The sequence below is a fragment of the Octodon degus genome, unplaced genomic scaffold (assembly GCF_000260255.1).
Source record: "Octodon degus isolate 3935 unplaced genomic scaffold, OctDeg1.0 scaffold00026, whole genome shotgun sequence".
Classification (NCBI taxonomy): domain Eukaryota; kingdom Metazoa; phylum Chordata; class Mammalia; order Rodentia; family Octodontidae; genus Octodon; species Octodon degus.
In genome coordinates, this window is record NW_004524602.1 from 17,164,006 (window position 1) to 17,170,687 (window position 6,682).

The following is a 6,682-nucleotide window of genomic DNA, read 5'->3' on the forward strand; positions in this document are numbered from 1 at the left end:
GGCTGATTTCAAAGGTGGGCGTAGAAACGACAGCTGCATTCAGAAAACGGGGTCCCTGGTGCCACTGCCTAGGGTGGGAGGGAGGGGGACCCTTGTGTCCCACACATTGGCCTCCACGCTGGCTCAGTGGAGAAGGCACAGAAGCTTGGGCGCACGCAGAGGCAGGACCCAGCCCCGTGGTGGCCGAAGGCGGCTCTGCCTTGGGGAGTCGGCCCCAAGCACTGGCTGCCTGCTGTGCACGGAAAGGTGGCGTGGGTCCTTGCAGACGTCGCGCGGCCTGTGTGGTGGCTTGGTGTTCACTTCAGGTCTCCACCCCCACGTTCGCACTGCACATCCGGTTTGCTTGCCCATGGAGTTTTTAAATTATTCCCACGTCTTACACTGTAAGTCTAGCTTTTTGCTATTAGGAGAAACGTCTGTTTTGAGACAGTTGTTACAGGAGCGTATCTTTTTGCTTTGTTTTTTGAGACAGGGTCTCACCATAGTTTTAGCTGGTCTTGAATTGACTGTGTAGCCCAGGCTGGCCTTGCATGGTGATCGTGGCTCAGCCTCCCAGTGGGACTGCAGGTGGGCCACACGTCTAGTTCGAACCATGTCTTTAGTGTCAGCAGGGAAGGCCTGTGGAAAGAGCTCGAGGAGAGGACTGTGTAGTATTAGGGCAAGGTCCTGGGTTCAATTCCTGGTACAATTTTTTTTTATATTCTAGCTGAAACAATTCCTGCCCAGTGTGGTCACACACAGCTGTAATCCCAGCACTCTGGAGGCTGAGGCAGGAGGATCACCACAAGTTTGAGGCCAGCCTGGGCTACGTAGTGAGTTCAAGGCCTACATGAACTGCATAGTGAGACCCTGTATCAAAATATAACAACAAAAAAGACAAAATATAACAACAGAAAAACAACAGCAACAACAACAAAAAAGACTAAACCAAACAATTCCTAACCATGTATGCGTTGCCAACTTGAATCCCAAGACAGTGCCTGGGTTTCGACCTCAAAAGTCCCTGACTCAGCCAGGGGCTGAGTGACTTGTGGGTAAAGACGAGGACTTTTAGTTTTATATGGATTTTTCAAGACAGGATCTCCTGTGTGTGCAGTGCAGGCTGACCTGAGACGTGGTGTGGGGCTCCTCCTGCCTCACCCAAACCCCCAGTGTCTTAAAATCCACAAGAAATTTAAGAGACGAGAAGGAAGACAGTGGGAATCCAGATTTCTTCCCATATCCTGGAGTCATTCTGCATACTCCCTGGGGTGTGTGCGAGCCTCTTTGTAAACAGAATCTGCGCATTTTATAAGCCAACTACCCCAAATTAAGACCTCGTCAGAAAATAATCAGCCTTGAAAGCTAGAGATCAAAATGCCAGCCCCAGTCGGCCTGTCAGTCTTTCATACAAACTTCACATTCGTGAAGTCATCATACAAACTCATAAAAACGTCTGCTGCTACGTCTAAGGCTATTGCATTAGTTCTGAGCACTGGAATTAAAGCTCTTAGAAGAGGATTTAAGTTTTTAGAAAAATTTGTGCCCTTTCACACAGCTTGAATTTCTTACAAACTGGATTATTTTATAATTTCTTAAATCACTAATCAGATAAATAGCATTGTGATGCCCTGCCAGTTTTCAGTATTGAAGTTGGCTCATGAGTATTGTGGGCCTCATGATACTGTTTTCTGCTTTTAAATATATTTGCATATTTCTCTAATGAAAAGGGAAAGAAGTAAGGGCATTGGAGAAAAAAATCTGTAGAAGCGAGCCACACGAGGATGGGTGGAAGGGAGGAAGCTGGGGGAGAACTTCAGATCTGCCCCCAAATGCTCTCCAGTGGAAAATGGTGGGACACAGTGCATGAGTTTCAGGGGCATGTGGGTGTGGGGGGTACTCTGCATACGGGATACTAGATCGTGCCTCAGGGGACAAATGGACTGGAGCCGCAGCCAGCGGCGTGGTCTGTAGATCTTGGGGCTAGATTGCAGCTCACGCTAGCAGCCACACAGGACTTGCTGGTGACCTGCGCTTTGCCATCAGAGCGTGGCCTTCATGCGGGGGGAAGGGGGTCCGCAGGTAAGGCGGGTGTCCTGTCGCGGGTGGCGGTGCCAGGCTGTATTCCCAGCGGAAGGAGGTGATGACCTGGAGATGAGGGCCGCTTGGTGGCAGGCCCTTGGGAGAGTGGGTTGGGCTCGGTGGCCTCTAGGAAGACGATGGCCCTGTGAGCTGGGTTAATTGGGCACATCAGCACTGAGCCGCAGGAGCGCTTGGTGTGGAGGTCACTTAGCTGTGGTCGGGGCTCCCCGATCTTCAGTAAGTTTGTTCTCAGCAGTGTGCCTGAGGATGGTTGGCCTGTGGCTGACGAGCATGCTTGCGGAGCGCGGTGATGGGCGTGCTGGGCATGCGTGGTAGCTTCCTGTGGCTGGAACCAAGCACCCAAGACGACCGTGCACAAAGAGGAAAGGCTTACCTGCGCTCGCTGCTCTGGAAGTTTCGGTGCCTGGACTGGACTCGTCGCTGGCGCTGGGCCATGTGCAGGGAGGCAGCTCACGGTGAGCACAGCAAAGCCCGCTCGCTGCGAGCGAGATCCAAAGCTGACAGATGAGAAGGGCCTGGGCCGGGCTCCCTGGAGGGCGCTGCGCCCCAACAGCCCCCCGAGGCCCGAGGCCTGACGGTCTTGCGTGTTTCCACCGTGCAGCTCCGTGGCTGGGGCCAAGCTTTTAACACCCGAGCCTTGGAAGCCTCTAGATAATGCTTTTCCCGAAAAGAGAAAACTAGCTGGAAAATAACCAGCCTTGAAAACTAGAGATACGACGTAGGCCCCAGGGAGCCGGTCTCTGCCTCACCTGCCTCGCAGAGTAGCGCAGAGCGAGCCTTTCCAAGGCTGATTTCCCAGCGAGGTATTTTTGGGGAATGAGGCTATAAACTAGGCCGCAGGTAACCTAATTCTGTCCAGAGAGATAGGGGTGTCACTGTCCACGTGCCGCCTGGGATCACAGCATCCAGCCTGCTGACAGCCTGGAGGGGAGGCCAACCTGGAAGGTAGCTGAACGGAGGAGGCGGCGCGCTGGGCACTTCAGTGACCTCAGTGACCTAGCAGAGCCCCGGATCATCTGTCCCGAAAGTTCTTTGCTTGAGGCTAACACACATCACTATTGAAGTGAATCTGCGCTGGATTCCAAGTCACTATAACAATCAAACCTTCCCCAGAGCAGATGTGCGGTGTGGGGGATGGCATGCGTGCAACCCTATTTATCGAGCATTTTGGGAGGCAAAAATAAGCGGAGAAGTTCCGAGGCAGGGAACAGTGGGTTCCGGAGGGAGCTGCTTGAACACACCCTGCAGCAGCACCATCTGGCTCTCGGGGACAGACTTGGCTCCCAGCTCAGGAAGACCCAGGCTAGGGATGGGCTGAGACAGGCATGACCCAGGCAGGGCCTGGTGACACGGGTTTCCCTGGCTCCCCAGCAGAGAGGCTGGGTCCTCTGCCCCGCTGAGGACATGGCTGTTGCCATCAGTGCAGGAGACCTGAGATGCTGATCCTTCTGCAAGGCTGGCAGTGCCGCCCCCGAGGGTCCCTGGGGACTGGAACAGCCCCCTCATGTCCACCAGGTAGACTGCTGGAGCCACCTGGCATAACAGCTGCAGGCATCAATAACTTGAACCAAAATGCACAAAAAGGAGATTTAATTGCAGGACAGACAAACAGATTTTCTGGGACCAGAAAGCAGTGATACTTGAATTAAATGGTCAAGAGATAAATAAGAGGAAATAGTTACCATTGATGTCTGAGAGAAAGATGCAAACAGAACCAGCAGATAATAGAAACTGAGAAAAGAGGCGGGGGCAGAGGTGACCCAAGAGGTGACTGCAAGTGTAGGGACTTTCTGAGCTGACGAGGGGGACAGTGAAGACATACGCCTGTGTCTGAGCCACAAGCACAGGTACAAACACACACTTTGCACAGGAAGATGGAGAAACACTCCTCCTGAGCTTGGCCCACTGGCCCACGGCACCGGAAGCCGCCACACGGAAAAGTGCCAGGCGCGGAGCCAGCCAACTGTAAGGAGGCGCCAGGTGTTCTCCGCCCAGCACCCAGGATGTGATGTTCCTGCCTTTACTTGGCTATGAAATAAACTCTCGGTCTCCAGGAGACGTGGGAGAGGCAGGAGAATAGGGGACCTTGGAAGAGAAAAGGATAATTAGGAACAGTATGCCAAGTCAGGACGTACTGATTGCAGCACTGAAAGGCCAGGGCCCCCTACTCGTCTCGGTGGCCCTGGTCCCTCTGCAAGTCTGCTCTGCTCCTGTGGGTCCCATCACCATCTGCCTTGGTGACTTTTAGAACAGTCTGGTGCTAAAAATTGTAAGTGGATCTCAGCAAATCTGGGCACGGGGGGTGGGTGGGAAGGAGAGAAAGGTCCGCGGCGCTCGTCTCGGGAGGGGCTGTCTGCCAGGAAGGGGCGAAATCGCTGCGGCTGGGTGCAAGGGACGGCCTGGGAGAGGCCCAGCGTTCTGGGGGAGAACTGGGGTCCTCTCTTCAGAAACGGTAACAATATTGCTCTGATTCGTGAGCAGCAGCAAAGGGAAAGCAGCGGGAAGTAGAATGGAGGTCTGTGGAAGGGGCCGGAGCAGGTGAGAGAGAAAACAATACCAGCTCGGCCAGCGGCAGGAGTCGAGGCAAGCGGGAGACGAAGTGAGCAGAGAAAGCAACAATAGACAGATAGTAGGAGGCTACTCGCTACGCTGTATGGGAATGCGCTAACTTTTCTTATCAAAAGTGAGAAACCGTTAAAAATTTAAGTTAGCCAGTTATATTCCACTAGAAGAAGAAATAATATAAGGTTTTATTTAATTTACGTTTTTATTAGTACAAGTCTACAGTACATAATGATCACATTTGTCATAGGACTTGGTGCCTGTACATGCATGACACAGCTTAATTCACTTGAGGGCCCCTCCTCGTCCCCCTCCCGGCTCCTTTCATCTCATGCTACAAAATTTTAAAGAAACTTAAACTAACTAGAAGCTGAAGAATGGATGGCTTGCAGATACCAAGAAAATGTGGAAAAGAAAGTAAGAATAGCAAAATTGTCAGACAAAAAATTTAAGATTAAAAGAAATGCTATACAATACCATAAAGTATATTTTATAAATCAGAATTAACATTAATAAATCGATGAATACCAAAAATGGAAATACAAATATCTTATTAAATAGTAGGTTTCAAATCTTTTTTTCAGAATCACATCTAATATACAAAGAATAATATCTGAATACATAATCAACACACTCATTGTAATTAATGTAGATAATATTAAGCCTCTTAAGTGAAAAACAATTTTTTCTATGTCCAACAAAATATAAGAATTCAGTCTTTGCTTGATGACACAGAAAACTTTAGGAAATTTAGAAATGAAAATATTTTTGTAGCCACAGTCAATAAAATTAGAAATACCTTAAAAGCGAGCAGAATATCCTGTTTGTGAAGTGACTAATGCTTCGCGGGTCGCTCGTGCTCTGAAGCGTGCAGAGGAGGAGGAGAGGCTGGGGCTGTGGATGCCCTTACTCGAGAAGGACTGAGAGCGCCAGCACTTGCTGCTTTTCTGTGGCACGTGTTTTGCCAGAAGGACAGACTGAAAGAGAAGGTGAAGCGGGGGCAAAGGCATGCAGGACCAGGGCTGTGGAGAGCCAGGTCCGGAGCCCAGGGCAGGGGGGCACAGAGGGCAAGGTTATGCCAGGTGTGGTGGTGCGCGCCTGTAATCCCAGCACTGGGAGACTCAGACAGCAGGATTGCTGCAAGTTTGAGGCCATCCTGGGCTACAAGGCCAGTCTGGACAAAAAAATAAGAAAATAAAGAGGACAAAATTGGGCCTGCACCGCCTGGCCCCTGCCCCTGCTGTGCAGGTAGTGACTGTCTCTTTTTGGCCACACCAGCAGGCTGACCTCCCAGGGCTCTATGACCTCTGACCTTGGTCATCCCACCCTTGGCCTGGCCCTGCCAGGAAAGTAGAAGCTTTGGTCTTGAAGAAGGGTTGTGCTATGCTCTTTATAAAAAATTAAACTCAAGCCAGGCAGGGTGGCGCACACCTGTAATCCTAGCATTAGGCAGGAGGATCATTGTGAGTTCGAGGCCACTCGGCTACCAAGTGACCTCAAGGCAGCCTGAGCTGCATATTGAGATCCTACCTCACACACACACACACACACACACACACACACACACACAGCACTTCATAATGTACATGTGATTTTCCTATAGTGATGTAGTGCTCCTATTAACTGTAGTGCTGTATCCCAGCATGAAAGAAAAGAATCAAGAGAGGTCTTAGTAAAATGACTAATCCATTAAATGTTTGTCTTTTAGAAACTGCTATCTGTGTGTGTGTGTGTGTGTGTGTGCACTAAACACCTTCTTTTGCTTTGTATTCCCAAAATGACAGGCCTATTTTATGAGTCTGTACATGTCATTGTCATTATTAAAATACAGAAAAGGGCCTGAGGCTGTTTGTTCTTTGAAATCCATTTGGAGTTTCGGGGCATAAAGCTGCTCCTGATCACCAGCCCAGAGGAGGCGAGCTTGGCCCCCCAGGGACCGAGCACAGGGAGACTTACTGCCGATGCTCTGAATTCGTTCTGGAGCAGAGGCGCTGGAGGAGTTGGGGGCTGCACTTCACGCACCCCCCCCCCCCCCCCC